Here is a 9,843-nt window from a genome sequence, read left to right as displayed (position 1 = left end):
AGTCCCGGATTTTGGCCGCTTGCCGATGGAATTCAGTGGAATACTCCCGAACCATTAACTTGCCTTGCTTGAGCGTCCGGAGGAATACCTCTGCTTTTTTGCCCGCTGTGTGGTCTTCGAACCAGGCTCACAGAGCTCACATGAAGGCATCAGTGCTCTCTAACTCCCTCACCTCCAAGTTGTGGAGCCCCACATACCAGCTCGTTGCTGCACCTCGCAGGCAGGAAGCGATGAAATCAACTTGCGTCTCCTCGTCAGGGAACGAGTGAGCCCAGCGTTCAACAAACTTCATCACCCGTACGATAAATAACAACAGGTTCTCCGGATCACCATCAAACATTATGTCCAACAAGTCTTTGAGTCGTGGCATTGCCGGGGGAGGAGGGGGGGGGACCTGGAACCACTGGTAGCGCCGAGGGTTGTGGCTGGCAGAGGAGGGGGTGGTGGCGGTGCAGGCGGTTGCGGGACTGGCAGGCCAGGACCCGGGCCCAGCACCGGAGGGGGATGCTGTGGCGGAACCGGAGGGGCAGCCATTTGGGTCTGCACCGCTCGGGCCACTATCCCTGGAAGGTTATGGAGTAATTGTCCCATGTCACACATAATAGTGCGACAGTCCAGTTCCAACACATCCAATCTCCCGTCCACGTCCAAACCTGGACTCACCGACCATCTCAGTGGGAATGTTATGGGTCGACTCGGGGTCATTCCAAAGCTCCCGGAGATAGACCGCAGGTCAAAGATGCTGTCCCGACTCCTACTCCCTGGTACCGACCAGGTAGTTTGTGTGGAGTCACCTAGATGCCTCCCCCAATCCCTCTCCTTACGGCGGTAGGTCACTCCTCTTCCCAAATGCACCGGGATGAACAAGATTGTCGACCTCGGGATGGCCCCTCCATCTGTCGAGGCTGGCACGCCAGAGCTTGGCACCATTAATGGCACCCCAGTTCCCGCTGTGGTGTTTTGGAGCATCACTGGTGCCCCCGTGGTAGTCAGAGTAGGGGCTGCCGTGGTGATCGGTGTAGGTGCCGCCGTTGTTGTCGGGGTAGGTGCTGCTGTTGTGATCGGGGTAGCGCCCCCTTTCCCACCGGGACCGCTCATCTCGTTCTCGAGAGACTCGGCTCGATGGAGAAAAGAAAGGGATTTCTAACAATTTATGTCAGGTTCCACAGCAAGTAACTCTTCACACACGTTTCCTAAGAAGCGTTATGCTTTATTATTGTACAAGACTGGTACCATGTCCACAGGATTATTGTTAGTAATAACTATAAGGCGGGAACATCCCAATACATATAGCTGGGCAAGGCAATTGGCTAAGCAAATGAACTTCGAGCGTGTGCAGGAAAACTCCCGGCGGGAGATTACATAATGAGTGGGTTTCCTGAGAGCAGAAAAATTCACACCGAATGTGGATCTCAAGCCCTCTCTACTTCACAAGGCCAGACTGATAACGGCGTCTAGTTCCCACGGCCTCCCTGGCATCTTTACGGCAAGCTGCTGAGCTGCAAGCAAGCGGGAACAGGGAAGGGTAGACTACACAGAAATGGTAGCTAGCTGACAGCCCAAGTCCCTGAGCAGCCTCTTAGAATACTGTAATGTGCTCTATATGAGGCTGCCCTTTGAAGACCTCTTCGAAACTTCAGCAGCTTCAAAATGCTGGAGCTAGAGTGTAGATGAATTCATAATTATCACAAGTCCTAAAACACCTTCAGTGGATTTCAGGTTTGTTTCAGAGTACAGCTCATGGTGTTGGTTTTAACCCTGGAATCTCTCTCTCTATTTATCCACTAGCCTGATACCCATGCCTCCCAGATGGCTTTCAATGCTCTGCCCCTGCTCCTGCACCTGACAGAGAACCACCTGTCAGGTGGAGGAGGAATGTGTGAGAGTGTGTCTAAAGCCACTGGGGAGGCTGGCCCAGCAGCATTGCTAAGGTGTTTCTGCTCGGGCAGCCTCCCTTATGGATTAGAGTACCCTGGCCCCACTCCTAAACCTGACAGACACCCGCCTGTCTGGTGTTAGTGGTAAGTGTGTTTAAAGGCATCAGGAAGGCTGAGCCATCAGCAGTGCTAAGGCAATCCTGCTGAGCAAGCCTCCTCAGTGGCTGTAAGCATCCCAGCCCCCTCTTCTTCACCTGACAGGCCTGTCCAATATAGGAGGGGGATGGGACGGGGTATTGCAAGCCATTGTAGAGGCTGGGCCAGGAAGATCGGTAAGGTGTTACTGCTGGGGCAGGCTCCATTATGCTTTTAAGCACACTGCACCCACTGCTGCACTTGACGGACAGCTGCCTGTCAAGTGTAGGAGGTGGGGGGAGCATGTTTGAAGCCATCGGGGAGGCTGGGCCAGCAGCACTGCTGCACCTCACAGGTGGTTGGCCATTCCTGATTTCCTCAACTGTCATTAGTTCTCTGCAGTCCCTCATAACTGTTTTTTTTTAACCTCAGAACACTGAGCTCTACAGCTGACCAGTCAGAGAGTGGGGGTGCAAGGAGGCAAGACCAGCAGCAAGAATAGGTGTTAAAATTTCTCTCTAAAGTTTATTTGGTTAGTGACTGGTTGCCCATTTATACAAATTGCATATCCTTCTGAGGGATGGTCTTCTGAGATGTGTATAACCTGGTTGTATTGAACATTATACCTGAGATAACTTGTAATAGTCTTAACTGAAGAAGAATTTTGAAATGAAGTTGTTAATATCCAGAACCTTCATATCAACTCATCGGACTACTTACCTGCTTGACCTACTTATGCTTTATAGCATCTATGTATTATTCTTGTGCTTGTTGTATTTGATGGCTTTGTTATTCTTGATTTAATATTTTCATTCATGTCCTTATACATATTATATTGTATTTATTAGCTTCTGCTACTCTAAGTGTCTTCTATCGTGCACAGCCTTGCTTATTTTTTGATTTTCTGCTGAATGATCGCTTATTGTTTATTTAACACATATGTGCTGCAAAACACAGGTTGGTTCCCCCAGCCACAGGGCATTGACTGGTGCTCATCATAGCAACCTTCTTTGGACAGAGGCAAGGAAGCAACACTCAGTGAGAATTAAAGGACTACTGGGAGGAACCATATCCAAAGGAAATTAAAACTCTATGTAATTATTCAATTTATTTATACCCGACCTTTCTTCCCAATGGGGATTGAAAACAGCTTACATCTTTCTCCTCTCCTCCGTTTTATCCTCATAAACAACCCTGTGAGGTCGGTTAGGCTGAGAATGTGTGACTGGCCCAAGGTCACCTAGTGAGCCTCCTTGGCAGAGTGGGAATTCAAAGCTGGGTCTCCCAGATCTTAGTCTGACCCTTTTCCCACTATAACACGCCAGCTCTCTCCATGTGTGCTGCAAAACTTCCATTTGTCGTGATGCTGCAGTTTTAGAACTCTGTACCCAAGGGGGCCTGCCACCCGACTTCATTTTAAGCTTTCAGAAGTCAATTTAAGCTAGTTTCTGCCACTAGGCTTTTTCATTATACTGTTTCGTTACATCTTGCTGCTGCTTTTAATTGGCTATTGCTCTTTTGTGTCATGAGTCGCAATTGGGCGGGGGGTAGATAACATACAAAACAGTCTTCTTCTTTATTTAAGCCAAGGGTCCTTGTGCCAGAATATGAGAGTAGTTTGCAGTCAAAATTCTCCTCTCATCTGAAGAATTCAAGGGTATGGACTTCTAGACAGATCAAACCACTTGACAAGCAGTCTCAATATAGCAGTTTATAGCAGAAGACTAGGGTGGCAATCCTATGCATTCTTACTAGGAAGTAATCCCCATTGAGCACTATGGAGCTTGTTTCTGAATCAACACACTTAGGATTGCACTGTAACAGGCCCAACATGAACACTGTTTGTTATGGCATTCTCCAACACTTTCCAGAAATAAATGAGCAGATTTGTTTTACATTACTAAACACAGTACTCTGCAATAACTCCTGTGTTCTCAAACCAAACCTTGAGCCTCTCTTTGTTGGACACTTGGGGCAGGGCACGTAAAGTTCTTAGGATACTGAAAGAGTTGGGGCATTCTCATCTGGCAAACCCTTGCCCCCTGAAAAGGAACCCTCATCTATTAATGCTGTTTTTGTGTGGGTGTCTGTTCCACCACTGCCCCTCCGCCACTGCTGCATCATCTTGACTTGATTTAGTAAATCTGCTGCTTTGTTCTAATGACATGCATAGTAAGAGGTGGGAGATTGTCCAGGCTGTTCCTTCCCTAACAACAGCATTCAGTTAATGTCCCAGCTGAGAGTTCCTCAAATGCAGCAGAAGGATGCAAGCACCCCAAAATGTGCAAGGATCTCTACATGCTTACCTGCAGAACAGATAGCTGAGATGGGGCAAAAGATACTGCAAGCGTAACTGGAGGTCTAAGTTCCAAACATTTGATAAATGCTTTCTACAATTTATATATGTGCACTTTTCATTTTAAAGCTGGAATGGGTCGTCATAGGCATTTAGCTGCTGAAAACTATTAACTTTCAGAACTGCAGTCTTCAGAGTACAATGGCAATGTTGTCTGAGCCAGAAGCAAAGCAAAAACCTAGCATCCTTCCAGCCAGTAAGTACTTCTAGAGGGGGCACTTCGATAATTAGTCCAAGTTAGGCATGCACCAACAACTGGTACTGATAGGGAGAAAATAACTAATGTGCTTTTTAAATAGGTAGACCAGATATACATGAGCTACAGTGGAAGGATATGCCTTGTTACGCCAGAGAGATGCAAAATCACCTAAAATGCCAAAAAGGTAACTGTTGCATCCCACAACTGGTTAACAGATGTCAGAGAATACAGTATGATTCATAGCACTGCTTGGCCTTGTCCATGCTATGATTCAATTCACCTTTGTTAGGAGTCAGCTTTGACAAAATTGCAATTTCAAGTCCCCATGCAGCAGCACAAGGCAGTGCTTGGCTTGCAAACACTGTTCATTTGTCAACAACAAAGAGCTCTCCGGAATGACCTCATTTGCATCCCTCCTTCTCTAGCCCAGCCACTATGAGGCTCAGAAGGGTTGTATTACAACCATGGAACGCAAACACCCCATCAAGGGCCTCACCCTTTTCTCCCCCACCCCAGTGCTTTCCTCTCATATCCTCCAGTCCACCTCCAAAATAGAGTTGAGTGCTACAAGCAGATTCTTTAAAAGGTATTTCCTACTGGAGTATCTTTTATCTCCTCTATGGTTCAGATTGCCAGATTTATCACATGAGAAGGCTCCAGTGCCTTTCCATTTGTAAAATCAAAAGGTTCAGCGTTTCTGGTCATGCCAGCGTGGGAGGAGGAGTAGAGTATTCCCTTATACTAAAAACTCAGGAGCAGCCTGCCATTTATTTAATAGTTTAGAACCATTTTAGCTCAGTTTTCTCCACCTAGGGACTCAAGGCCGGATACAATGGTAGTTACTATCCATAGAGTTTGCCTGGTACAAACCAACATAGAGCTACTAGCCCTAGTACAGTGCTAAATATGGCTCCCAAACAGCTATAATTTTTAAGGGGATAGGGTTTGTTTTCAAAGTAATTTATATTTTGTACTTTAAAATTTTTTTTTAAACCTGTCAGAGATCTTACCAATCCACTTTACTGGCTTTAAAGTAATATTTAGTTATTCATTATTATTTTCTTACAAGCCCCCACCCCCGAGAAACAGTAATAACACCAAGACAGGAATTCAGCATAAAAATTTCTCCATAGCTGATCAAGAGGATTAAGGAGACCTATTCTTTTCAGGTGGTCACATCGTCCCTACGCTGTTTGGGAGATAGGATGCCACTTTGCCTGGATGACTTACAGAAATGTAATCATACTACATTATTTCAAGATCTAACACAGCAAATCAAAAAATGGGAAAAATTAAATTACTCATAGATAGATAGGTATAAACTTATCAAGTCATTCTTGCTCCCTAAATTTATCTTTCTCTTCTGGGCAATTCCAGTGGGAATCCCCTCTAAAACTCTGAGGACTGGGCAGAATGCTTTGAATAATTTTATGTGGAAAAACAAAAAACCACACATAGCCTTTAATACTATGTACAGACCAACACAATCAGGGAGGATTGGCGTTCCCAAACTTGAAAATTTATCACGACTCTATCATGCTATTTAACACCATAAAAATGTTGCAAAAGGAGAATCCTTTGTATTGAGTAACAATACAGTCAGAACATTCCTATCCCAAATTGATACCAGAGGCTCTCTGGAACAAGAGGAAATTCAGGCCTGAATTGGTTAATACAAATAGATTCCTTACCTCTATTCTAGAAGTTTGGGATTCCAGAAGGAAAAAGCTATTACCGTCCATATCCTGATTCTCTTCATTTTTGAATCAAGATTGTGGGCCTATCCCCTTTCTGGTGCTCTACCATATTACTTTTTCTGCCTGACTTCACCGCAAATGTGTAGAGCTTATCTGTTGACCCGTCTTAATGTTCTCCCCTCTGCTATTCTTGAGGGGAGATATAAGCAAATTCCTTATTCAGTCAGGTTCTGTGGATGTAATAGAAGAGAAATAGAAACTGTTGAGCATGTACTCTTACACTGTAAATTGTTAAATGACATTCGAGTGGAATTTATAGAAGCCCCCCTTAGGTTGGTAGCAGGCCAATCGGATAGAATTGTCAGCAAGCTGCCATAAGATGGTGTATTCATTTCTCTGTGTTACATTGTACCCTGCCCATCCCCCCGGTATTTTCCTGTGTAGGTGTTTACTGTCTTTTGCTTGCTACACTGCGGAACTGCTCAAGGTCAACCAGCTGGAGGTGGGATGAAGTTGTGGCGTTGCTTCGCTTATTATGTATTTCACGCCTGAGAACCGAACGTGTGTTTATGTTGTATAACCGTTGTGTTCCCAAGGAATTGGGCGCTAGTTTTATCTGCATTCCCGCCAGCGGGAATTGGGCTCATTGGCTCTAACCTGGTTCAAGTTCCTTTATTATGTTTCCCTATGAGGCTTGTAGTCATTCCTAACAATTCTTGTGTTCCTGATCTAACGCACCCCTCGCGTGGCCACCTCCGACCCCTTCTAGATGGGGCAAAGGAGCAGCACCCGACTGGGACGACTGGACTAGGTGAAGCTTTTTTGCACCGCGGGAGCGGGCTCCGTGAGAGCATGTACGACCAAGGGTTGTACACAGGAAGGAACCCAGGCGTCCCTGGGAGTTGGCCCGGAGGGGAGGAAGACCTCTTGGGCATGGATTGGCCGGACGAGCGAGAGAGGGAGAGCCGACCGGTATTAGCTGGGGAGCATGAGGCGATGGGAGATCGACTCGAGGACCTCGACCAGACCCTGCAACAGCTGATGATGTCTTCGACGCATTGCCGAGAATGATAGACATCCGTATCGCAGAAGCGGCAGCGGCACAAGCTCTCCAGCAACCACTACAACCACCATTAATCCCACAGCAAGCGCCACCCCAACCGGCCCCACCACCACAGGTCCCACCAGGCCAGCAACCACCGCTCCGGCCAGCGCAACCGGGAGCCCCGGTGGCACCTGCTCTTCCCTTACCGGGAGGACCAGGGGCACCAGGACCCATGCTGATGGGACCGTGGGCGCGGCTGAAAGACCTGTTGGATGCTACATTCGACGGAAACCCTGAAGATCTCGCTTGAAGATCTCACTTTCTTCACAGTGAGGGTACAGAAATTTGCTGCTCAGCATGGCCATTTGTTCCCAGATGACAGTAGCCGAATTGACGTGATAGCCGCGAGACTGAAAGGGGCGGCAACAACCTGGTATGTGGGGCTGCACAACAACCGGGGCCCAGAACTGTTCAATTTACGGGCTTTTATGTGGGCTCTGAGGACTCGCTTTGAAGACGTGAATGCGGATCAGAAGGCAAAGCTTTCTTGCCCAACTTTAAACAGGGGCGCCGATCGGTCAGAGTGTATACAGCTGAGTTCCACAACCAAGCGGCAAAGCTGAGAGACTGGCCAGATCACATCCTAGTCGAAATGTACCGAGTGGGATTGAATCCAGAAATCAGAGAGACGGTACTGAGATCAGTCGACCCCCGCTCGCTGACGGCATGGACCCAGGAAGCAGAGAACGCTGAAAGCCACCTTCAGACATTACGCCTGGACACAGCAGCCAGCGGAGGGAAGATGAGCCAGGCACCCACCCCGAAGCCGAGAACCCCGCGACTGTCGGAGGCAGCGCGAGACCTACGGATGAAAATGGGGCTCTGCCTGAAATGTGGGGAGAAGGGCCACTTCGCCGCAGATTGTGGTGCTCGCCAAACGAGGGAAAAAGCTCCCCAGCCCAAAGACAAGCCGGCAATACCACCTAAGAAAGGGGTTGCCAAACCCAAATTTTCCAAAGCACTGCAAGCGGCGCCTGAAACCAACCAGGAAGATTCAGCTGATTCGGAACCAGAGGTGTCGGGAAACGAGAACGTCCTGTTGTAAGAGAGGCGCAACAACGGGACATTGCATTGGAGGCACCTTTAGTGGTGAGAGAACCCCCCTTGCTTTTCTTCGTGACTGTGTCTTTAATTAACCCGATCCTGGGGACCCACGTGCGGGTGAAAGCACTTATTGACTCGGGCTGTGGGAGAGACTTAATTAGCCCAAACGTAGTAACTGGGTTGGAGGCGGGCATCCAGAAACTGAAATCCCCCATCATATTTACGCAAATATGAAACCCTGCGCACATGAAACCATGCCGTTGAGGTTGGGGGCTGGAGAACATTGGGAACTAAGAACTTTTGTGGTCACCCCAGACTCCCAATTTGCATTGGTATTGGACGCCCCGTGGCTGTTCAGTCACGACCCATACATACTCTGGGAAGAGGGAATGGTTCAGTTTATGTCACCCAAATGCGCTGATCACACCTGGAAGGGGGAGTGGGGTAGTCCTCCCACCGTGAATTTTCCCTGTGGAGTTCTGACTCCAGAAGACATGGCTTCCCTCCCCCCGGAATACCATGATCTAGCTCCGGTATTTGGGGAGGCAGAGGCTGACGAGTTGCCCCCCCCCATCGTAAGACTGATTGTAGCATTGAGATCCTTCCGGGGTACAAACTTCCGAAGGGTAAGATTTACGCGATGGGACCAGCAGAGAAAGAGGAATTGCGGAAGTTCATTGATAAGAACCTGGCCAGGGGATTCATCAGACTGGCATCCTCCCCCTTTGCCGCGCCCGTCCTGTTCCGGAAAAAGGAGGACGGGGGCTTGTGTTTGTGCACGGATTACAGGGGACTGAAAGCTGTTTCAACTTCGAACGCATACCCCCTTCCTTTGAAAGGAAAGTGTTTTCGAAACTTGATTTGCGCGACGCCTACTTCAGAGTGCGGATAAAGGAAGGGGACGAGGGCAAAACGGCGTTCAACACTCCTCTGGGGCAATTTGAGTATCTGGTAATGCCCTTCGGTCTGCAAGGGGCCCCTGGGGTCTTCATGAACTTGATTAACGAGGTCCTCCATGAATTCTTGTTTAAGGGAGTTATTATTTACTTAGACGACATTTTACTGTACTCCCAGGACCTCCCCTCACATGTCAAACTTGTCAGAAAAGTTCTAAAAACGTTACATAAGCACAAGCTGTTTGCCAAAATGTCCAAATGTGAATTCCACAAAACGCACATTGACTTTCTGGGCTACCGCATTTCGGGAGGGGGTTTGGAGATGGACCCAGGGAAGGTGAGGGATGTGATTGACTGGGAACCCCCCAAAACTCACCGCCAACTACAGGGATTCCTAGGATTCGCCAATTTTTATCGTTGTTTCATCAAAGGCTTCGCCCAGATTGCTCTTCCCGTAACTGACTTGTTAAAAACAAAGGGGAAGGGGTTTGACGCCACCAAACCCGGGGCACCTCTCAAATGGTCGGCGGAATG

This window comes from Gekko japonicus, unplaced genomic scaffold (genome assembly GCF_001447785.1).
Source record: "Gekko japonicus isolate JY-2015 unplaced genomic scaffold, Gekko_japonicus_V1.1 scaffold2185, whole genome shotgun sequence".
Classification (NCBI taxonomy): domain Eukaryota; kingdom Metazoa; phylum Chordata; class Lepidosauria; order Squamata; family Gekkonidae; genus Gekko; species Gekko japonicus.
This window is presented reverse-complemented; position numbering follows the sequence as displayed.